The 25,547-nt window shown below is 42.7% G+C and overlaps 1 protein-coding gene and 1 pseudogene across 1 annotated transcript in view; one reads left to right on the forward strand and one right to left on the reverse strand.

Moving 5' to 3' along the window:
* LOC142025194 (scavenger receptor cysteine-rich domain-containing protein DMBT1-like) overlaps nt 1–25,547 on the forward strand; it is a 903,096-nt gene that overhangs the window by 268,243 nt on the left and 609,306 nt on the right. The window lies entirely within an intron of this gene.
* LOC142025212 (butyrophilin subfamily 3 member A3-like) lies at nt 8,913–25,181 on the reverse strand (annotated as a pseudogene).

The following is a 25,547-nucleotide window of genomic DNA, read 5'->3' on the forward strand; positions in this document are numbered from 1 at the left end:
GAGTCAGAAGAACAGCAGCTGGAAAACTGAAGAAACCAAACTGAGTACTAGGGACTGGGAAGACAACTACGAAGCACAGCAGAGCTTACCAGTACTTCAGAATTTGGTAATTTGGGCCTTTAATATCATATATCATATACTTCAGGAATGAGCTGGTGCAGATAAGATTACATTCAATGAGGACAAATGCCCAGTATTTCACTTAGGACAATGAGTTCCACTGATACAAGCTGGGAAATGGCTGTCTAGGAGGAAGTACTGTGGAAAGGGATCTTGGGTTTATAGTGGATCACAAACTAAACAAGAGTTCACAGGGTAAAACTGCCGCAATAAAAAGCAACCATCGCTGGCTGTGTCTACACTAAGAACTAACTTTGAAGTTAGGCAATACTTCAAAGAAGCCAGCAAATAGTCTATGCACATTTTCCCTTACTTCCAAGTTAACTTCAAAGTCCTTACTCCATTCCTGGGAATGGAGCAGTGCCCTAATTCAAAGTTTAACTTCGAAGTAGGGTGTGTGTAGACACTCAATTTTGAAGTAAGCAACTTCGCAGTTATTTTTGTAGTGTAGACACAGCCTCTGAGATGTATCAGCAAGACTGTTGACAAGCAAAACACAGGGAGAAATTTTTCTGCTCTACTTCATGCTGACTGGGCCACAGCTGGAGTAGTGCGTCCGGTTTGGGGTGCCACCTTTCAGGAAAGGCAGGGGAAACTGGAGGAAATCCAGCAAAGAGCAACAGAAAGTATAAAAGGTCTAGAAAATAGGACTCATGGGGCAAGACTGAAAAAAAAATTTAGGATTTCTCTAGTCTGGAGATAAGGCTGAGAGCGGACATGAGCTGAGCTTTCAGATACCTCAAAGATTGATACCAGGAGGAGGGGAAAACATTTTTCTTGACTTCTGAGGATAGCACAAGAAGCAATGGGCTTAAGTTGCAGCATTGAAGGTTTAAGCTGTACATTAGGAAAAGCTTTCTAACTGTAAAGGTGGTTAACTGCTGGAATAAATTGCCTAAGCAGGTCGTGGAATCTTCATCATTGGAGACGTTTAAGAGCAGGTTAGACAAACACCTGTCAGGGATAGGCTAGATCATACTTAGTCCTGCCATGATTGCAGGGGACTGAGCTAGATAACCTCTCAGGATTCTTTCCAGTCCTACACACGTATGATTCTATACGGTCAGAAACTGTAACAATACTTTTTCTGACAATTTATAAATAACGAAAAATACTGCGTAGTTGTAAATTGGGCACACCTGTCATTCTGTGTCAACAGCAGCCCTCAATTCCCACACATGCCATGATTCTCATAGTAATAAAGTTAACAGCCTACTTTGCCTTTTTTCAGTGTCTGATGCAAGGAGACGTGAATTTCAAACTGTAGTGCTTGCATATTTACACACCTGTGGAACATTTTTTCTTCTTTCCACCTCGTTTCCTAAATCTCCTTATTTCTAAAAAGACAAGTGATTATGACATGGACAATCTTCCTCTGATTAACACCCACACACATCAAGAGTAACTCCAGTGAAGTCAGCAGGTTGATAATAATGGCTGAACCTCTCTAGTCTGGACCCCTCTCATCTGGCATGATTTTAGATAGCCAGATAACCACTTACGGGTGTGACCAAGTTTCCTATGGTCCCATAATTTTTTTTCACAGCCACCAGTCCTGGCTCTCAGTGTTCTGTGCTGTTATTTAGCTGTAATTTACTCCAAATGTCTTCTAAGAGCCGAATAAGCAGTGGAAATGTTGGTAATGTGCTAGACTATATTGACCTCCTGTGGTCCAGCAAATTCTCTTGTTTGGCACTGGTCAGGTTCCGAGGTTGCTGGATGAGAGAGGTTCAGCCTGTAGTATAAAACTGGTATAAACAGGAAACGACTCAACCCAATCTTTCTCTGTCATTTCCATTCATTCTGTTCACCACCAGGAGAGTATTCTTGTTCTGCATTTGTTGGAATGGCAAAGAAAAATACATCTGTGATTTGTCTTTAAAACATAGGGTGGATTCTGGACATAGCTACTGCACCATAACCCAAGTGTGGAGTTTTTGCATAATTTTGTACATGGTTTATACATAAAATATCCCACATGGCCAAATAATGCCATTCCATTAGCAGTATGAAGCTTTTTCGAAACACTCCGTGGGTTAGAAACAACTGTCCTGCTTCAAAATGCTTCATCTTGCGAGTTAAGTGTAAAACCTTACATCCTGTGCAACAAAACACAATACACTTGAAAGCAAATTTTTTCTTACCAGTGGCAGATCCACCTGGCAGACATGAACTACAAAAAATCAGTTTTTAACTTCCAAATTAAATCACACAGGTGGGATTCCTGGAATCTGCATGTCTCTTTTTTCTGTTGCTGCAAATAGGATGGATTTATGTCCTGTGTTTTTCTGTAATATGATTTCTTACCTGGAAGATGGGATCCAGTGGTACACCCATCACACCTTCTCCTTGGCATGCAGCTCTAGTGAACCTTTGAATCTTCTTGGCAGCTCAGAGGATTTACTGGCAGATTTTCATATCCATATAGCTATTTATTAACCAGACACCAGTTAATTTGAAAACAATGACTTTGAAGGAGATATGGGTGGGCGGGATGTCATCTGAATCTATGATAACTTGAGGTGTGATAAAGGGCAGCCACAGAAATTGGGATCTACTTTTAAATACAAACATAAAACCAAATATTTATTACCAGTTGTAGTAGTAATAACAGTACAATGGAGATAAAACATGTCATTTATTTAACGCTGTGACAGCTCTTCTTTACCTAATCCCAGAAGAGTGGTTTTTTTGGTTCGTTGGTTTCCCCCTCTCCCCCGACACACATTTACTGGCCGGATGGGTTTTCTGATGGAATCATTTGGGCAACCGAACCAATGAATTATCTGGCAGAGGAGAGGCTTCTGGCATTGTTGGTCCCTGGGTCTCTCCTTGTTTCACCAGACACATGCTACAGTTTAGACGCTTAAGGACTGAAATACTTTAGTTTAAACAAAGTTACTGGGCTGAACCCAGGGGGTAACTTACAATCATAGAGTCATAAGGCTGTAAGGGACCTCTAGAGGTCATCAAGTCCAGCCCCCTGCTTCAAGCCGGATCTATTCCAACTAAGTCATCCCAGCCAGGACTTGGTCAAGAGAGGACTTGAAAACCTCCAGGAATGGAGATTCCCCTGCCTCTCTCGGTAATGCATTCCAGTGCTTCACCACCACCCTGGTGAAGTAGTTTTTCCCAATATCCAACCTACTCCTCTCCACTTGGTGAAGTGTGATGTCCTCTAGGAGTTGGATGAGATGATCTGCTGATTTCTTCTGACATTTTGCTCTATGAAATCTAAAAAAAAGTAAATAAAAAATAAAGTGGGGGGGTCTCCTGTTTCTGGGGTATCATGCCTGAAATTATGGTTTGTGAGTAAAGACTGGAATTTCCAAGGATTTTCAAGTAGATGTATTAATTCAATTAAATGGAACTAAACTAAATACGAACCTTTGAAGATGACGTGCCTTTATTTTTGTATGATATTGTTTCTGAAACCTTTCTAGGGAGAGAACCATAGTTCCCAAAGTGACCAAGAGTGAAATGTATCAGAGGGGTAGCCAAGTTAGTCTGTATCTTCAAAAATTACAAGAAGTCCCATGGCACCTTATAAATTAACAGATATTTTGAAGCATAAGTTTTCGTGGGCAAAGACACACTTCATCAGATGAAGCAGGCCTTTGCCCATGAAAGCTTATGCTCCAAAATATCTGTATTCTATAAGATGCCACAGAACTTCTTTTTGTTTTCCAAGTGTGAAATGTTCATTAGGCTACAATTGAGGAAACTCATTTGTAATGAAGTAGTCAGTGATTGTTATATCAAAATAATATGATACCCCTTCCTATATGTAAATATCATGGGTCATTCTGGTGTTGGGTTGTTACATTAGAAGGAACTTAACTCGCTCTCAATGTTCTTCTCAGGTTAACTTACAATTCTGTTGGTTACACACCTGAAGACAGTGAATAGTGACTGGGCTCAAAGGCATGCAGGAAAAAAAATACATTCCCTACTGCACCAAAACCTTTTGAACTCTTTTGGGGGGCAAATCAGAGAGAAATATTCATGGGAGCAGGGAATTGAACTGAAGTCGTACACCGTATCCCACCTGTAGATCACCATGATGGGCCATGTGCTGAAGGTTGCTGACCCAGGCCATAGAATGCCTCACACATAATTCCTAAAGCTGATTTTTTAGGAGAACCTCCATCTTGATTCATCCTCATTATGTGACTGAATTACAGGCCATAGAATGCCTCACACATAATTCCTAAAGCTGATTTTTTAGGAGAACCTCCATCTTGATTCATCCTCATTATGTGACTGAATTACACATAGTTTGCTCTGAAATACAGAATCAGACATATTTAGTGAGATCAATAAAGCCCAGACTAGGATAAATCCCCCCTCAGAGAAATACGCACATAGGCAGGCTCAAGTTTTACAGAAGTATTGAACAGAATCATCAGCTTTCAAGTCAGAAGTGACCTCAATGAACATCTAGTCCAACCTCCTGCACGTTGAAGAACACAGACCCTCCTCCACCATTGCCTGTAAAAAAAAAAGCATACTGAAAAGACAGCAGGAAAACATTCCTCCAGATCTAGCCACAAAAACATTAATGTACGACCAGGCAGCAGACAACATCTGAGTACATCTATGAATTTACCTTTATAATCATAATGCTTCAAATCAATGTATTACAAAATCAGACTCACTGTACGTCATCAGTTTAGCTGCTACAAAGTAATTTTAAGGCACCAGATACATTTTGTAATACTTTGTATCAGGAGCTCTCCATTCTTCATGAGCATGTGGCCAGTCCTGTTTATTACAATTAGCAGCTAAAATAATTGCAAGAATTTCCTCTTTTCGGTTGCCTTTTGTGTAGCGGTATGTTGATGGGACATGCACAGAGAAAAGAGAGGATAACTATAAAATACAGCCAAAGGCTGTCCACCCCCATGCTGGAGGATGCATATGCTGGACTCTGGGAAGCCAATTTACTTTTTCTTAAGCAACCAGGCCAGAGCCTCATGCTGCACAATCAAGCTGGCACCTGGAGCCAATTAAGAGCTTGTGAGAAGTAGCAAGTTAATCAGTGCACCTGCAGCCCATTCAGTCCTGCTGTGTGTGTGGGGGGGGAGGTGTTTAAAAGATCTCTTTGTAGGCTAGCTCACACCCCAAGGTCTGAGAGGGAAGTGGGGAGGAGAGCTGAGGACTGCAAACAAACCAGTGTGCTGGGGAGGAGCAGGATGGACTTCCTAGGTACTGGAGGAAAGGTACTGGGGGAGGGGTGCAGTGTTTGGGGAGGTGGTCCAGGGAAGAAGCTGACAAACTCAGAGTAGGGGAAATGCTATCTGCTGCTGTTGACTTAGCACTCAGGGCTGTAACCTCAAAATAGAGAGTGGGCCTGGGGTTCACCCCTGACCTTCCCCACACCACTGCATGGTCTCCCCTGAGAGGGAAATCAGGGATACGGAAGGTTTTACCCCAAACTGGGAACTAAATTATCATGAGGCTGGCTCAGTGGGCTGTGACCCTTGCCCCTAGTAAAGGGGGAAAAAAGGCTGTGGGAGTCTCTGAGGCAAACACCATCTGCCAGAAGTTCAGGGTGCAGCCAGAACTTTGCCATGAACAACTGTTGCATTCTTAGCTTAAATATCAGCAATATTTCCTTTTTTTTAAAAAGGAAAATGTGAACAGCCCTGTTGTCAAAGCTGGTTTAAAAAGCTACAGATGAGTAAATTTGCTGAATTAATTGATCTTTAAAGCAAGTAACTAATGACCAAACCCCATTACAATTACTGAAATTAATCAGTTACATGATAGCCTACTCTTATGGAGTCCTGCCCTCCCTGTTGTTGGACAGTAAGGAAGCACTACATCGGCTGTGTTGACTTTTTTGTGATTGTTTTTGTACTAAAGCAAAAAAAAGCTAAACTTGTCCCTGGCATAACTCTAATAACTACAACAAAGTTAACATGAGGATGGATGGCTTTTTAAAAATACTGACCCAAAATGTCAATGATGATCTCGGCATTGTGGGGACCATAAATAAAAAAGACACACATGCATCTATGTCCTATCAGTATTACAGGTTGAACTTCTCTAGTCCAGCACTTTCTCATCCAGCAACACCCATAATCTACCATGATTTTAGTTAGCTGGATGACCACTTATCATGGGTGTGGCTAAGTTTCCATGGTCCCATAAAGTTTATTTCCAGCCATTAGTGCTGGCTCTCGGTGTTCTGTGCTGTTTGACTGTAATTTACCCCCAAAATTCTAAGAGTAGGGTGACCATATCTCCTCCTCCAAATATGGAAAAGGAGGAATGATGCTGCGGTGGCCAAAATGGGACAGATGGTCACCTTATCTGGGAGTCAGCAGGTGGCTGCCTTGTGGAGGCTGTCACCTGGCCAGAGATGCTCTTGGCTTCCACCAGCTGGGGGGCCACCATGGTGCTGCTCTGGCTCCCCCAGCCAAGGGAAGTGGGGCGGGGGTTAGTCATGCTGGTGTGCAGGTTTGGGTCCCTGCTGCCCTAGCTGAGGGAGGGTGTGGGGTGACAGCAGCACTCCAGTAGGGCAGCCATGGCTGGGTCTGGCTCCTAGCTGGGGGGCAGCTATGGGACAGCTTGGGGGGCTGCCATGCAGTCTTGCTCCCAGTTCCCCCAGTTGTGGGAGCAGATGGCAACCTGAAAATACAGGGCAGTTAAGCCTCCCTTGACAAAATAAATCAGGATGCCATTGTTGTGTGCCAAATATGGGACTGTCCCACCAAAACTGGGATGGGTGGGCACCCTATGGAAGAGCTGAGTGAGCAGTGGAAGTGTTGGTATGTGCTAGACAATACTGACCTCCTGTAATCCAGCGAATTCTCTTATTAGGCACCAATCAGTCCTGAGGGTGCTGGACTAGAGAGGTTCAACCTGTAGTACAAATAGTGTCTAGCCTTCTGTCATGAGGCAGCCAGAACAGTATAATTTTACAAGTGCCTCTGTAGAGAGGTGGATTATGGTTTCCAGAGCCCTGGGCTAGAGCATGTGCAGGCTGCTTCTCATTCCTTCTACTTATGGCCCTCCAGGCAATCCTGTTGGGGAGTGAGTCAGGCACTGGGACAACTGATTTTCCAAAGCAGCCCAGTTGGGTGCAGCCCTGACATGGGCACCATTGGACAAGTGGCTAATCTGTTACTGAATGGGGGATGTGGTGGGATGGAGGCTTGAGGGTCGGCCATAAGGTACGTGTTTCACTGCAACAATGTGGGTTAGGAGCGAGATGTGAATTCCATCCCCACTTACACAAGAATGGAATGAGGTGCATCATGGGACTGTGGGTTGTTGGTCTGGGGAGGGGGGTGTCATCAGGTGGATGGGGCTGTGGGTCGGGAGTGAGGGGCGTTACTGGGGAGGGGCTGTGGGTCAAAAGTATCACCAGTGCTGCCACCTTCTGCTGAAAGGAATCAAAACTGTTCAAACGTTCCAGTCTAGTGGTGGTTGAAGACAAGCATGTAGCTTGTGTGTTGGGACCTGTGCTGTAGGGAGAGGTAGGTTTGACTCCACCTCTGCTGTCGATGTGAATGATCCAGTGGCTGTAATGTGCAAAATAGTAACAAATCTGAAGATTTTTATTAGACTGGAAACCCCTTAGGGCAGAAGATGTCTTTGTTCTGCTTCTACAGCTATGAGCAGAAAGTGTGGTTGGTGCTATGACTGGGACATCTAATAAGACTAATACACCAAATAATTTATTGTGTCCACATCTCAATGATGAGAGCACTCTATGAAAGTGGATGGCTAAAGCATTCATATATCTCAGCCAGGTACATCCTTTCCTATGGATGACTGCGTAAGTGTAGGTCGTGGAGAAATTTGTAGACCATCAGAACATCATACTGAGAGGAAGCCAAGGTTGATGGGGAAGATGTCTCGGTGCTACTCCAATTTCAGACTGCATCCCACAGAACCCATTATAGGGCCCCATAATATTGCCTACCCTGCATATGAAATCCCCTTCCCAGGCTTTTACTGTGCAGGACTCATCCCTGATACAGCCTCCCTGGAGGAGGTGAAATTACATTTTATAAATTGTCCCTAATTAAAATGTTCCCATAATCTGATCTTTGCGGGAATTCTATTCCATGACCTATCCCTTTGAAGAGACTGGACCCCTTATTCTGTTCTTAGGGGATTTCACCTCCTAATATGCCCTTCTAGGGACTCGCATCACCTAATTTTTCCTGGTACAGCTGCATTCAGCAAACCTGCCTCCTCAGAATAACTCTGCCCCTGGACCCACCCAGTCAGAATATAAGAGCAACCACTCCCCAGGATGGATTTTACCTAGAACAGTTTTTGGATGCACCAAAGAATGGAAGGCAGTGTGTAGAAGTCTAAGTGGTAGGTATATACAGCCAGGATGGTACTTTGTTAAGCAAATAGGTCACTTCAGATGGTGTTGCTTGGACAGCTGATACTCACATTAATTTTAAAAATCTTCAGGTTTTTAACATTTTCAGTTGTGTTCCAATAAGCAGTCTTTGGCAACAGCTATACTAGCTAATTATTCTAAAATAACAGCGATTTTGAAATAACTGTGCTGTTGTCTAAACTGCACACATACTATTTCAAAATAATTTTGAATAATTCCTAAACAAGTTGAGCTAGTGTGGGAAAAGTAGAATATGACATCTGGGGGTCATGTATTCATTAACTACCTCAAGAACTGTGATAAATATAATTGGAAAATTATCCCTATCACAGAAATACAGAGGCTTGTTGAAAGTTTGCTGAATATATTGAGCGTTTTAATAAAATACATCAACATTACACCACTACTCCTTTTAGTTGAATCCCATCACAAAGGTAGCAAAAACATCTGAGGGCATAAACAGACTTTGTAACCTTAAATTTTCAGTTTTCTGTATTGCATAATCACACTCTGTACGTTCTTGGCTTAGATGTCATACAGGAGACCTAAAATGCCTCTTTGGGGCACCTGTTTTATATTAGAAATCTCATGTATCTTATTTGTATGGCTCTTAAGTAGCAACTGAAACTGCAAGATCCTGTCATCTTCCCTTGTGGGCCACTATCCATAATCATGCCTTTTCTAACTATTGCCACATTGTTTCACACTATCACGCTTTTCCCAGAATCTGAACATGTGTCCCCAAGATTTTCTCATTTAAATATTTTCCCCGATTATAAACAACAAATGTTAAATAAAAAAAATTTGAAGGCACGTCTTGTTCTCTTCAGAATATTTTATTTCAACTGTGGAGGTGCACTGCCTTTTGTCTGTCTTCTGTTTTTATTGTATTTACTGTGCAATTTCTACTTCAGTTCTTTTAGTTTCCGATGGTCCCCATGTTTACATTCCCTTTTCTCCCTGTAGAGAATTTTACTTCTCCAAAGTAACCAAGTAAGCCGTGCTAGTCTATATACTATCAAAACAAAAAGCAGTCAAGTAGCTAGACTTTAAAGTGCTACTTGACTGCTTTTTGTTTTTACTTCTCCAAAGTAATTAGTTCACTTGTCCTTTCTCAGAGGTTTTAAAGGGATGGGGGCTGTGATGGGGTGGATTGCTAGTGGCTTCTCCTTTCCTGTATTGGTCCCTGGACTGAGAAATGGGTAATACATATATTTCTCCTTGAACTCTGCAGGGATCTCTGCAAAAGGGAATGTCTGAATTACATCATAAAATGAGATTTTCCCCCCTTCCCAATCCAGAAACACCCCAATCACTTTATATTTTAAATTATCTTTCTTTTCAATCTTAGCATTTTCTGTTTGAAGAAAAGTCCCCCTTGGATCTGCGCAGAGACCAATATCCTTCCTCAGGGAGTTTCTCTGCCTTCTGTCTCTTCACTGTCTCCTGCACAGCCTGACTCAGCACCCCCAGTTCCCAGTCCACACTGTCCCCCACCTCCACCTCCCAGTACTGCCTTCCAGCTGCAAACCCCTCCTTCCCCACCACAAGAGAGACCACAGAGGGTGCAGCCGGCTCTGGGGATGCAGGCTCCCGCCAGACTCTCTTCTGATCCTCTGACAGTTTGAGTTCTGGGTGTTTGCAATTCAGGTCCAGAGTGATGGCAACTGGGAACGAGAAATAAATGGTAAGTCCCTGGTTAGTCAGGAGTGGCTCAGTGCCATTCATGGTAACAGCGGGGTGAAAATAAATTTAAAATGACAAATTCATATTGACTTCCACAAAGCAGTAGCTTGAGAGCAAACTACACCCTTAAGGCAGAGTTCAGGCCCAGGGAAAGGACATGGGATGTTCTTCCCACTCTTGCACTCAGGCCCTGCAGTAAGAACTCTGGCTAAGTGCCTTGCTGCTCTGCCTCAGCTCTGGGCGAGCAATGTCAGATGGCTCTGGAAAATAAATAGCTAGAGCTGAGACAAGCTGCTTTGAGAGTCGCTGTCAGGGGCAATGGGCCGTGCGTTGCCTGTTTGTTGCTCAGACTCATCCTGCTGTGCTGTGGCTGGGTGGCTCCTGGATGTGCTGCTCAGATTCTTCTACCCATTCAATGAACACGGGCAGGATTCTCCCTATGTGTGGCTATGGAAGAACATGAGGTAAACTACGAAGGGTCTGATCCTAAGGGCGACAAAGCAATTCATTCCTCTTACCCAGGCAAGACAACGAAGTTCTTCCTCCACTGTTTGTGATAGCTACATTTAACCCTGGTGCTCACAATCACAACCTTGGTATTACAAGCACCTTGTCTTCCTCCTGACAAACCTGGTCTCTTCTTTCTCCACAAGGTCTCAGCAATCCACCTGTCTTCCTATCACTGACTAAAATGCTTCTCTCCAGTTCTTGGCCATCTTATATTCCCACACTTCCCACCACCTCTTTCACCTCCCCAGTTTGCACTTTACATCCCAACTGTCAATTAACCCTCAGCAGGTCAAATCAGGCTCCTCAGCAGGCCTGTATCACATGGCACCACCTGTCACCTTCTTGGATCTCTGCACTGACTTCTTCTGGGCCTGCTCAGCAGGACTGAGGTTTTCACTCACATATTCAAAGCTCTGCACCAGATGTGTACATCTCTCGCTTCATTGCTCTGTCTCTTGTCTGCCATGATACTCCCACCCAAACTTTCTGCTTATTCCTTTCCCCCTTATCTTTTTATGCCCTCCTACATGGCTCCCCTCTTCTCTTGGGAGGCCAGGCACACACACACTTCACTGAAGTTTATTCTTAGGTAAGATGTCAATGTTAACCCACTATGGAAAAAGCTATTCCAGAAACCCAGACAACCATAAAGCAAAGGCCCCCTTTAGGTCTGGCCCAGAGCATGCACTGTATGACTAGTCTCTATTGAGGCAGCAATAATGGGACTTGTCATAGAAAGATTGAGCCTTAGACATAAAGGTATAAAAGGGCTGGTGGGAGACCTAAGGCCTAAATTAAAGTTAACAAGAGTCCAGGCTATGAGCAAAATTCAGGCCCTGTTACATAGGAGATTCCTGCTTGCTGGTTCATTTCTCAATATGTGAGGCATGGACAAGGCTGGTGGTGGAAAACACACATGCTCCTTGGCACTTGAGTACCCATGTGCACATTTCTGCTACTGCCCACCTGGAAACATGGACACAAGGTAGTGCTGGGACACTCTGACCCCCTCCTAAGCTAAGGTCAAGACAACAGCGTGATGGATAGTGCTGTGGTACAAGGGAATGGGTGGTAAGTCACCATGTCAGGAGCGATCTATAACTTCTTTGTATCAGTGTTCAAAGGAAAGATCATGGAAGGGGTGTATCTGAACCAGAGGAGCAGACAGTGCTGCTTACTGAGCTGAGTCCATTTTAAGGTTTACGTATCTGAATAGTTCTGCAGAGGCTGCTGGATGTTATTACTGTCAATGAAGCATTGTATTCCTGGCTGAGTGTCCTCACTACTGAACCAGGTCTGTGGTCTTACTAAGCACTTCAGTCGAGGATTGCTGTTTCAGCTCCGCATAAAGACAGTGCAGCACACAGACGGACACAGCCAGCAGCTTACATGAGGGCTAGTCATATGCTTGGTGTTTGTGTTTTAACATAAGCATTTTCTGGACCAGTGTCCTTGGCAGTTAACTAGTCATGACAGGAATGACACCTGCAGCATGTCTGTACTGCAGTGAGCTTCTAGTTAGTAGTTAAAAGATAATTATGCCCGTGAAAAAACAGATAAATTGAATCAAATTCAAGAAACAGATTGAGATATGTAATACCTGTTTGTCGTCTGTAAGTCTAGCCAGTTAATGCATTGCATTTATGTTTATTTCAAAATTTAATCTCTGAAAGAAAATACTTTGTTTTGTAATAGATTTACTGCATCTTCTCCAGCTTACCTGCATAGCTCTGAGCTCTTCTGAAATCTACAGAGGGGAGAAAGCAATTACTGCCTTGATAACCTATGGTGCAGTGAAGTGCAGTAAAGTGTCAAATATTTTCTTTGACTAGCTGTGTGTGTATATGTAGCTCGCTCGCTCCTCTCCATGCTGCTCTGCCATAGCTAATACCACCGCTACTGCTGCTACTTAGCCCTTGTACTCCCAAGGGGAGCAGAGGTCATCTACAAGTCGTCTCCACTTCAATCTGTTTTGGGACAAAACTTCTAGCTCATACATGAGTGACAACTTTCATTTGAAGCATTAGTGGATTATTTAAAACAAATACACTTACCCAGCTCTGCTGCGAGTCGATCTGAAATGAAAGGGTGCTCCGGTCACTGACGCAAACTTGTTCTTTTCTGATATGGCTTTAAAAATTCTGATAGTGCTGTACAAGAAATGCTCAGAAAATGGGGCCCAGCTGTGACACTTGTATTTGTGGTAGTTGCAGGCCTGCTGATGGGTGGTGTGGAAGTATAACATTGTATAAGTATAACATTGTATAAGTATAACGTTGTATAAGGGGACATGCTGGATACATTGTATATGAGAGGGCATGCCAAAACATGTTACAAAGTATCTGAGGGAGCACATGTAGGGACAGTTAGCTTTTGAATGGAGAAGCAATTAAGATGGAGCCAGCACGTCTAAGAAGCAGGCATCAGAATGGAAGGTGTGAAGGGCAATTAGTTAAGTTAACTGGAAGCTGTTAAAGGAGATTGTTAAGGGTGGCAGGTAATTGAAGATACGTGACTGGTCTCAGGGATCTCGAAGGGTGGTGACTAAAATCTTTTCTTCTTTTGTCTGTAACTTCTCTGTAACTTGTTCTCCAAAAACAACTGTATAAATTAAGAGACACAAGCCCCACTCAGGGGGCTCACTTCTAAATGTATTAGCAGAGCGGCTTTGCTAATAAAACAGAGTGGTCTGATAAATTGTGAGTCTGAGTCAAACTTTGACAGTGGGGACAGGGGAAGAGGGCATTTGCCCTGGGGTCTGATCTTTTTATGGGGCCTGGAGCGCTGGGCCCCTTTCAAATGCCATGGCAGTGCTGTGCCCACTGCACCACACCTGACTTCGAGGCAGCATGGGGACGGGCAGGGCTGACTGCCCTAAGTCCTGCTCCTTCTATACTTGGCCCCACCCATTCTGGGGGTGGAGATCTGGGTTCCAGTCCCACCTTGTCCCCAGGCCTATGGTGTTTGTCAGCCTGGCTGGGTAGTAGCTCTTTGACTATGCTAATGATCCCATTACAGCTAATGGAAACAGTTGCCTGTGAAAGAACTAGACTCTTAGTTTCAGACCTTCCATACAGGAAGAGCAGCAATAACATGGCCATTGAGGCTGAGTCTCAATGAGAGCTGCTCACCTGTTTTCCTTAAGCTCCCTTGAAAATCCCAGACAGAAATATTCATGACAAATATATATTCCAATCTCTGTGCTGTGACCATCAAAGATACAAATCAGCTAGGAACATTGGTTCATTCCAGTACATGAATGCTGCTCTGGTATGTTCACATTCATTTGTCTATAGTGTTGTCCTTCTAACTCAGCCATTCAGAGTGCCCTTAGCCAAAAGTGAGTGCCCCATACGCACAGTAGTTTGCATCATATAAACTGGGCAGAGAAATAAGCATTTTGAGTTCTTATCTTAAACAGCCCCATTTACCAGTCTAGAAGCTGTGCATTCCAGTATCACGTGGAAATTTTGAGGCAGGTGTACATTGTAGAATGTGATAGATTCTACAATTGTTTTCTCTCCTAGCACTGTTGCAAAAACTAAATGAGCCAGTGACTCAGAGTATAATACACATCTTTAAATGAATAAAACCCACAAGAATGGAGTTTGATAATCTCAGCCCTGTGGTTTGTGCTCATTGTATAATTACGTAACTGGACTTGTGTAAGTTCTCATTACCCTTCTATTTAGGGCACAGTGCCAATAAGGCAGGGACAGAACATTTTGATGATTTTGCAAGTATGTTTTTCACCAGTGCCTTGTGCTGGATGGAGTCTGAGCTGTAGGACTTCTGAAATACAGTTCAACAATTCCAAGTGTTGAACAGATTTGCTTTTTGGAGGTAACAGGAGTCAGTCGTACAGAAATAGGAAAGGTCTGGGTTCCATCTGTGCAGTTGTCATGAAAGTCCACTTGTGTAGAATAGTGATATCTAGTGTCCAAATAAGATTGAGATTCCCTTTGGACAGGGGCTGTGTGTTCTGTTTTATGGTGCCAACATCAGTGCGGTCCTGGTCCGTGACTGGGGCTCCTAGACACCACCATAATAACCCTAATAAATACCATACATCATCTGGCACTTGGGTCTTGAATTATGCCTGTGGATCCTCAGTGTTACTGTAACTAACCTGATAAAACCATGCATCATAGAATCATAGATCTGGAAGGGACCTGAAGAGGTCATTGAGGCAGGGGGCTGGACTCAAGCAGGATCGACACCAACTAAGGCATCTCTGCCATGACTATAGCAAGCTGAGACTTAAAATCCTCTAGGGATGGAGATTCCACCAACTCTCTAGGCATAGTGCTTTACCACCCTCCTGTTAAAGTAGTTTTTCCTAATATCCAACCTACTCCTCTCCTTCTATAATTTCAGACCATTACACCTTATTCTGCTGTGTCACCACCAAGAACAGTTTCTTTCCATCCTCTTTTAGAGCTCCCCTTCAGGAAATTGAAGGCTACTATTTTATCAGCCCTCAGTTTTCTCTTCCGAAAATTAAATGAGCTCAAATCCCTCAGCCTCTCCTCATGGGTCATGTGTTCCAGCCCCTTAGTCATTTTTGTTGCCTTTTGCTGAAGCAGTTCCATCACATCCATATGCTTTCTATACTGGGGGGTCCAAAAACTGGACACGCTACCTCATACCATACTATGTGGCCATACCACTGATGAATAGAGGGGAATGACTTCCTTAGATCTGCTTGAAATGCTCCTCCTAATATGCCATTGGCCTTCTTGGCTACAAGGGCACACTGTTTACTCATATCCAGCCTTTCATCCACCATATCCCATAGGTTCCTTTCCACTGTAATGTTTTGCCAGTCTGTCCCCTGCCTGTAACAATGCTTGGGATTCTTCCATTCCAAGTGCAAGACTCTACACTTCTCCTTGCTGAACTGCATTAATTTCTTTTGGTCTAATCCTCCAATTTATCCAGGTCATTCTGGATCCTTTCTCAACCCTCCAACATATCTACTGCTCCCCCTAGCTTAGTGTCATCTGCAGACTTGCTGAGGGTGCACTCTAGTCCCTCATGCAGGTCATTAATAAAGATATTGAACAACACCAGGCCCAGACCTGAGCCTTGGGGCACTCCGCTTGAAACTGACCACCATCCAGATATTGAGCCATTGACCACTACCAGCTGGGCCTGACCATCAAGCCAGTTTCTATCCCTCTTATAGTCCTTGCATCCCTCCCTTATCTTATGGGCAAGAATGTTGTGGGAGACTGTCAAAAGCTTTGCTGAAGTCAAGGTATATCCCATCCACTAACTTCCCCATGTCCACAGAACCTGTTACTTCATCATAGAAGCTAATCGGATTGGTTAGGCAGGACTTGCCCTTGGTGAATTCATGTTGATTATTTTTGAGTACTTTTTACTCTTCCAAGTGCTCCAAAATAGATTCTTTGAAGATCCCTTCCATTATTTTCCAAGGTACTGAGGTAAGGATGGACCCATTTACAGTTCCCTAGATTATCCTTCTTTTCTCTTTTAAAGATGGGCACTATATTTGCCTTTTTCCAACAAAATAGGTTTTCTTACCATTTTTTTCTTGTACTACTTGAATTTCTGCAAGATAGTAACTGAAATTAGTGCAACGAACAAGAAAGAATATGAATTGAGAGAGTGAGCAGACAGTTAAAGGGATATGGAGAGCTTTGTGTAAACTATTAGTAGAGGAGATTTTGCAGGGGTGGGAAGGAAGGCAGGGGGATGAGCATGGTAATTAACTTGTACTCTATGTTCCTTGACTTTCCCAGGCAATGCCCCCTGCCCCACGTTTATAGGAGCATTGGGGCAAAGCTTCCAGCACGGCATGTTGATATGTGGCTGTTCCACCAACAGTATCTTGGAGAGCCACTATAACTTCCTTCTGCCGGGGTTTGTGCTATAACACATGGATGGCAGGAATCCTGCTAAATTATCACTCTGTGATCGCCATCTCTTCTTATGACTCAGCCCATGGACCATTTATTGCAAATACTTTGGAAAATCTTGAAGATCTTTCAAATTATATAATTTTTATTATCATAATTAAAATTAGTGCAATGAACATCAGAACTTTGTGTAGACAACTCTTCTATAGCATATGCAGGGAGGGGATAAAGTTGCATTTTCACTCAATACATTAGAACCTTGGTATGCCAGGTGTCCCTAACTCAGGAGCACCTCTGGTACAGACCCCAACAGACTGAAGTAGAAGTGGCTTTAGAACATGTCTCTCCCCAACACTGCTAGCTGGAGGAATGGTAGCACAGCAACACATGGTGCTGGAAGTTTTTCCCTGCTGTTCCCACATGATGAAGGGCAGTGCCCAAGAGAGCCAAGGAACAGGGAGCACAACAAGTAATTATCCTGTGTCCACCACCTTATTCCCTTCCTGGCCTCTCTAGATCACTAATTCCTTGAGGGGGAAAAAACATTTTATTCAACATAATATAAAGACTGAGTTGCTAGTGGCAGGGCAGCACAGGAGTGGTATCTAAAAGGCAATCGGAGACATCTGTCTGAATGGAGGGGAGAGAAGAGATGTGACAAAAATGACAATTTGTGAATTTTTGGTGTAGAAGCGTGAATGTAAGCTTTGTGTCCAAATGATGTGCACAGGGAAGCAGAGAATAGGGGAGGATCAGAGGCATACACACACCATTGGAGATCTCTATCCAGGGTTTAGTAGGGGAGCAATGATTATGCTCATTGTACTATCGCATTTGCTGTAGTTCAGCCACATTTATTACCTTTCTTCAGCATCATGCAAATAAAAATATGCTGCTGTTCATTTGTATAAAGCAGCTTATGGCAAAACTCGGTCTGCATTGAGCACTTTAATAAAATGAAACTTACCTATTAAATATGTCCATTTGTTTGTCTCTAATACAAAACAAGAGGAAAGACGTCATTGGTGTAGTGATTTGCCTTCACTTAATGAGTTCAGAGATTCCAAGGAAACCAACAGAATCTGGCTACTTTTGATTCTCAATGGTAAACAACATATCACATACAACACATAGAACAGTGATATTTCCCATGTGCGCCCCACAGGTTACCCACCACTGGTCTAGTCTGACCTGCTTTACAACATAGACTCAGAATAATCCTGGGTCCTCTGTGATAACCTATGAGATGGGCTGTTACAGATCATTCATATTCTTTCATGGTTAAAACCACCTAAAGCCTTTGCAAATTGGATATGAAAACTATTCCTAAAACAAATAACCTATAACTTGAAAAAAAATCTAAATGTTTCCACACACCTACAGGAGCATTTCACATGGAAACTCTATTTGCCATATTTGTTACTGAAAATCTAAACTTTTTAGAACTTGACTGGGCCTGTCAACCAGACAAAATTACTTAGGGATGTTGGCATTTTCTTTAGGAGTATGTACTTCCATAGGCACATGCACATGCTCACACAAAATTAATGGACAGTAAGAGCATTTGTAGTCTCACCTAGTGCATTCAGCAGTCGTTCTTTTTCTGGAAGAAATATTTCATATCATTGTAAGGTAGGAGTTAAAGGTTTACTATATATTATGGTGTTATGAACTCTGCATTGCAATTTACATCTGTATGTCTAATTTATTTTAAAATACCAACATGCATATGCTATAGGTCCAATTTCCCCCTCCTTTACACTGGTAAAAATCCAGTCTCAAATCTGTGATTCAGGTCTTGAAAAATTGCAGGAGTGTTGTAATTTTGTGGGCTAAAATCTAGCTTATGGAAATATTCTGAACATCTTATGTTATAGCACACCAAGAGTATATTTACCTTCTTCCATTGCTTTCTTTTCTTTTACTGCAAATACAAGGAATTGCATTGCAGTGTTAATTATGCTTTGAGGTTTTTCAAAGCCTTATTTCAATCACAAAACAGCTTTAAACACTAGGATAGATTCTCTATGTGGGGAAAACCTGATCTAGGAGATTTTCATTTCCTGATTACCTCCTCATTCATTCAATCGGAGTTGGTTTCTGCCAGCTGTCCAAGTATACAGAGAATCTGGCCACATAAAACAGTGGACGGCCTGTTCTCTGAAGAGATCAGAAGGCTTGTGGAGACCTCTTGCCTTTACCCCATCACTGGAGTCAGCAGGAGAGTGTATAAGTTAATCAGGCAAAACCACGAGTGAACTGGACTTGGTATTAAGAGGTAGAATAATTGGGGTGGGAAAAGAGGAGCCTCAGCTGGAAGTTTAGGAAGACTTGAAAATAACAGTCCAAAACAAGTAAGTGTATGTGAACTGAAATTATTTTCCCTGGTGAATATTATGGAATGCTGAAATTCCTAGGAGATGCCATGAGTACCCACCAGGAAAATGAATGATTGGCAATGCTAGATTCTTCCCCATTTTACTGAAAAAGTCTAGATCTTGCCTTAGTCATCAATCAACCTTGTGGACCAAGAGCAAATCCATAATGGCTAAATATATTTCCCAAGCAGACAACCACACATAAGCAATCCTTCCAGTTTTCAGGGTCTAAATTATAAAATGTCTTGAATTTTATTATTTGCCCAGAGTGTATGGGGAAAGGTAAGTGATTTCTACTTGTTCATGAGCAACCAAACTCTGAAGCTGTGAATGATTCTGAAACAATATCCAGGAATGCCCACGAATGACTGGCAGAAGAATTGCCAGCATGGGATCTATTTTAATGACAAGATCTGTTTTATGAGACAAGGAAACAAACTTTCCGAATGAGTCACCAATGGCAATAGTCACTCTTTCTCAATCCCTGAATATAGACCCGCCTCCCCTCTCAGCATCCATATGTCATTGGATGCGTATTGCAAAAAGGTGAAAGCTCACAGGTGTTGACCAAAATTAAGATAGAACAAACCCACCCATCTCCTGCAGCTTACAAACTCTTCTCAGATAATAAGAGTGACTACTACCTTAACTGTTTCTTCTAGAATCATAGACATGAAGGGGCTGGAAGGGACCTTGAGAAGGCTCTCTGGGATGGTGTCAAAATTGAGATGTAAAATATGTTCATATTAATTAGCTTTCACTTGCCTAATTTCTTACCTGAGCGAGATGTTGTGTCATTATTATCTGAAAAAAAAAATTAATATTTTTTTAAATAAGGCACTTTTTGTAGAAACCTACAAGTTTGATGGAAAGAGTCCCTGACATGAATGCTATATCTGTGATCCAATACCATCCATTAGAATCTATTTTGACCTTGGATATGTGAAGAATTTACAAATTGGTCTTGTTAGATAATGGGACCTATCTGATAAGGCATTATACTTTGTGGACCCTTATTTTGCATGCTAAATGCAGCCCTAAGAATATTCAAATTCAGTGTTTTTATTAGTTATAGATTATATGGAAATCTTTTGAATTTTTGGTTCAGTTTTCTCCTTTACTGTCTAGCCAGAGCAGCTCAGCACCCCCAGCCTAGGTGCTGGGATAGTGCCTGTTGGCTGTGCTGGCTATTTGAGAGTACCAGTTGATTCACAGTTTTCTCAGTGGTTTAGTTATACTGAAAATTGCCATGCAATTTTTCACATATTTATTAAGGTAAAATCAAAAAATACTTACTTTTCAATTTATAGCTTATAGCAGCAATAACAACTATGCTAAGAACTAAAAGAACCAGGAAAGCCGCCATCCAGGGGGAGGTGGTTGAGAAGAAAACATCTGAAAAATAAGGAAAAATGTCAGGAATGTTCCCCTCTTTCTTGAACATTCTGAAGCAACCAAACAGCCTGAACACCCAGTTACATTAAATTCACTTGAATTTAGAGTCTGATGCTTCATTTTGGAAGAGCAAAGTCTAGATGAATTGAGCTCAAAACATTCCATGCAACTTCAATATATCATTGAAAACAGATCCATGGACCCCATATCCTTGTGTATTCTGGAAATCACACCATTGTCGGCCACATGTACCTCACCTATTCATGTACACAAACAGCAAAACACTAGCATTTCTCACAGGGCTAAGAGTCAAAGGGATTTTCTCAGATATTGATTCAGCACTAGCATTCAAGAAGAAATTGCGTGCATTTTAACAGAAGGGTTTAATTGGTAGAAATTTAAATTAAGCTTTCAATTAAATTACATTAAAATTAATTCCCCCCTTCAGTCCATGAACTAATAAGTCATGCTCAAGTGACCTTATTAGCACAATTGTTGCTGCCTAGGAAGGAAAATACAATGTGAATTTCTTGGTCCCTGCCAGAAATAGCATGAAAATTAAAGGGCACAAGAGTCAGGAGAGACAAAAATGAATTTTATATACATCACGTTAACATGGCCGCCGCCTTCAACAATGTACCAGTACACTGAATAAAACAGCTTTCTCTGTGGTTTAGTTCTACTAAAAATGACCTGCAATTTCGGTACATGTTCATGTGCAGGGAAAGCTACAGGAGCACTGTTCATTATGTAGAAAGAAAACACTGTGAAAATTACAATTTTTAAAATTTTATACTCATTCTAAACAAAATGGTTTTATGCTGGCCACTGATAGACAAGTGTTTTAAAAGAAGATAAACCCTAGCTCAGATATCAGCCATTTCTGTAGTAGATCAAAACATTTTACAAAGGAGGGCAATTTGATTATCCCCATCTGTAAGGAAACTGAGGCACATAACAAGTCATTTGCCCAGTGTTATGCTGGCTCAGCATCACATGGAGGAATAGAACTCTGGCCTTCTGGATCATAAGCTAATACTCCACCTGCTTGGTTAGCCAAAGTGTGGACATTATTTCTTACCATCAATGGAGAAAAATAAGACACACCTCATTCACCAAGCAGCCTCTTCATTGATTTCTAGTCTTAACTGCAATGTGCACTCACCTGAAATCAGGACTCTTGACTCACTTGTTGTGTTGAGCACCTTGTTGGTTATTTTGCAGGAAACTTCATTGTCTGATCCTGGCTGTATGTTAATGGAACTTGCAATACTGTACCTTCCAGCAAGTGTCTTTGTGAGGATGTTTGTCTTTTCTGTTCGTTTCTCTCCTTTAGAGCCTAGCCAGAGCACTTGGGGCTCTGGGAACCATCCCTCTGACCTACAGGTGAGGATGATTCCCTGGTCTGCATAGTTCTCCAGGAAAAGGAACGATTCACCTCCCCTAGCTACACAAAAGCAGAATAAAAAAAGTGTAGTTGTTTGTGTCTTGCACACACAATCAGAAACTTGGCAGTACAGTAAACTCTTCATATCCACCAGCCTGGGGAGCTGGAGATTGCTGGATATTCAAATATTCTGGATTATAGAGAAGTATACTGAGCAACGCATAATGCTAAAGAAAAATGAGTGCATGCTAAAGAAAAATGAGTGCATACATTTTTGTTTTAGTATCTAGAATACTTTATTTGCCCACAACATCAGTATTGTATGCTGTAAACTTATCGTGTATTTGATGTATTTACAGTAAACTCTTTCCTATCCAAGAACCCAGGACGGGGAGGTTGCCAGATATGAAAATATTACTCTTAACAGGGAGGGGTCCCTTTGCACCAGTTCTCACAGTGGGGATGCACCATAGGAGCAACCTGGTCCCCACTCCCTGCCAGGATTCAGCAGCTCAGACTGGCTGTGTTGCTGCACATGAGAGGGAGGGGCCACTGGAGCTTGTGCTGTCCACTTGTCCCATCCTGCTCTCCACTGGGGCTCAGCAGCTCAGGACCCAGCTGCACTGCTGTTCAGGGAGGAGTGTGTACATGGTGAGAGGTGGCGCTGGGTCATGCCGCAGCTCAGCAGCCCCCAGCATTTCAGGCCCCAGCCATGCTGCCACACAGGGAGGAGGCAGAGGACTGGCTCCCCGTACGCTAGCCACACGTCCTGCCATGCTTCCTGCCAGGGCTCAGCTGCCCCCAGTAGCTCAGGACCTGACCATGCTGCTATGTGCCAGGAGGTGGGTGGGGGTGCTGGCTCCAGCCACCTGTCCTGCTGCACTCCCAGATGGGGCTCAGCACTCCCCAGCCTCTATGCTGGGGTAGTGCCTGGTGGCTGTGCTGGTTATTTGAGTACCAGTTGATTGAATACAGGTTGAAGAATATTTACTGTATTTGTATTTACTTTCACTTTTCTGTGCTTATGGAAAATGTAAGTAAAATGCCGGTTATTTGAGAGTTCTGGATGATTGAATACCGGGTGTGAAAGTTTTACTGTGTTCCCCCACAGACACCACCTTGTGTACAAAAGCAGGTTGTGAGGTCTGTCAGAATTGGAGAACTGATCTCTTCATTTTGGGAAAGTTCTCAGCTGCTCTTGAGATTTTGCCTAGATTTCTCATTTCAGGTTAATCAGAGCACAGTAAGGCGTCAGAGTATGCTACCCCAATCGTACACAGCTGACCTCCAATTCCTACAGTAAATCCTGGAAATTTGCAATTTTCCAGTTGTGCTTAACTGACTTCCCTGGGCTCCATAAGGCCCTGGCTCATCCCCACCCTCCAGCTCCACTCACTACCCACACTTAACTCCTGTTTCCCCCCCCCCTCCGCCACCCCTTCCTCTGGCTCCAGCTCATCACCCCTCAGGCATGACTCTGGCTCATCCTCCTTGGCCCCAGTTCAAACTCCCTGTGGCCTGGCTCACCACCCCCACGTGCAGCTCCAGATCAACTCCACCCCTTGCCTCCCTACAGCCCTAACCCACCCCTCAGTCCACCACCAGGTTTAACCCTCCCCAACTGCCTTCCCACCCTAGGACTTACCTTTCTGATGCTTTCTCAGCTACAGAACGTCTATTTTGCTGGGGGAAAAAGCTGGACCCCCACTTAGCAAAATCCGGGTTATGCAAGGGTGAATGGAATGGAATCTTTGAGTACTCTGAGACCTTACTGTACCTTTCATTTGGAGCAAGGTCTTGTGTCTCCAATAACTGCAGTCAGCAATGAGTCAAGGATTTCATATATATCATTTCAGAGTCTATAAGAAGTGCAGATCTTGTGTAGACACAAGATCTCCTGGGCTATCTTTACACTGGCGATTAAATGGTAAAAAGTCTTTCAGAGACACATGCGCGCACACGCACACATGCCACAATGGAGCAGACTTCTAGAGGTTCAATACTTTTGCCTGTTCTCTGAACTCACAGATTATTCTCATAACCCTTCTCATTCCTGAGAAAACTGAGTAGATTCCAAAATAATTTCTCCAAGACTTACTTCAGCTCCTTCTCTCTTTCCATAACTGAATATCAAGTATTAAAAAGATGCAGTGTTGCCCTCACTTACCTGTCACTTCCAGTTCAATCAGTGCTTCGTCATACCAGTTCTCAGAAACCACTCTGCACATGTAGTTCCCTGTGTCAGATGTCTGGATGTTCTTCAGCTTGAGAGACATGTTCCCTGTGTTCATTTCAAGATGAAAGAACTCTGTTCGGCCCTGGTATCTCTGATCCTGTTTTTCTTCTTTGTTTCCTCTGTTATAAGAGCTCACGTGTACATTTTCCTGTGCTCCAATCAGTTGCCACTGGACAGTGATGTCCCCTGGGATAACTGTGGCTATCACCTGGCAAGGCAGGGTTACATCTTCTTCAAGGAATCCAATAACTGGAGACTCGGGGTGAATGATTTTATATTCACCTGTTGGGATTTACAGATATACATTTTTCTATTTCGGATAATTAACTAAACTTCATGAAAAAGAAGCAATGTAATCACAAGATGCTTGCCAGGAATTTTACAGGTTTTTAATGTTCGACATAAGCAAATTCGTTGTGGGCTTTTTTTTTTTAGGCACAATGTGGACTCTTGCCCTTTAATGCTCATTAGAGTTTTAAGGAGCTTTACCCAGTTCACTTGGATCAGCTAAAGTTGTCCCAAGTACCTGGGAGCCTACATTCCCATGTGCAGGAACTGGGATACTAAATCAGACAGATTAAATGCTGCACAAGAAGTCGCAAAGGGAGCCAGTTGCCACGCCAAGAATAGAGCCCAGATTTTTCTAACCACAGTATTGTGCCCTAACTCCTTAACCACATTCATCACCAAGGCTACTTATAACCTTCAGACCCTAATATCTGAAACAACTTCTCACTGATCTGCAAACAGCTGTTTCACCACAGTGTCCATGTACACGATAGATATGGATGAATCTTACGTTTTTGTTTTGGTAGCATGGTTCTTGTCTCTGGCAAAAATATTTCCTGTGAATCCATTTAGAAATTTTATAGAGATGGGGAAATAGCAGAGATCCCATGAATGACAGTGTTGAGTGAATATTCTATGTTTGAACATACAGATGGCGGTAGAGTTGACTTTTTCTCTTCCCCCCCACTACCCTCACTTTGTGGTGTACAAAGAAGTGAGCTGTATTGCACCGAGAAATGAAAGTTGCACTATTAAAAACAATGTAACTTTACATTGTCCGTGCCTGTGATTTTTTTCCTCTGTGCCAAGCACTCATTTATTTAATTAATATAAAATTTAAAAAAAGTCATACCTCTTATCAGGAAAGGTGTCTTTAGGAAAGACAGTATTTGAATAGCTCCATCCATTGGAATAAGGAATCCATTGCTGGGCAGACATTCAATATATTGTTAGGTCAACAAACATCTCAAAAGGTGGCATGCTGAGACAAGTGTTATGATTATCTCCAGGGCTCTAGAAAGTCAGCTATGTTATAGTTCAGTGTTATTTCTATAAAAGAAAAACAACACATTTGTGAACAATGCTCTACTCCTTATTGCTACTGACTGCCCTTTCTTTTATTACTCCAAGCACATACAACTCATCATTAGAGGTTCAGTTTTGCCTGGAAGGTGAACAAAGCACAAAAGTCTGAGAATGTGGTTCTACCACTTGGGTCATATCCTTAATGTGCATCAGTTGGGCTGTGGCAACTTACACCAAGTGGAGATCTGCCATGAAATTACAGGAA

The sequence above is a fragment of the Carettochelys insculpta genome, chromosome 22 (genome assembly GCF_033958435.1).
Source record: "Carettochelys insculpta isolate YL-2023 chromosome 22, ASM3395843v1, whole genome shotgun sequence".
In the NCBI taxonomy this organism is placed as follows: domain Eukaryota; kingdom Metazoa; phylum Chordata; order Testudines; family Carettochelyidae; genus Carettochelys; species Carettochelys insculpta.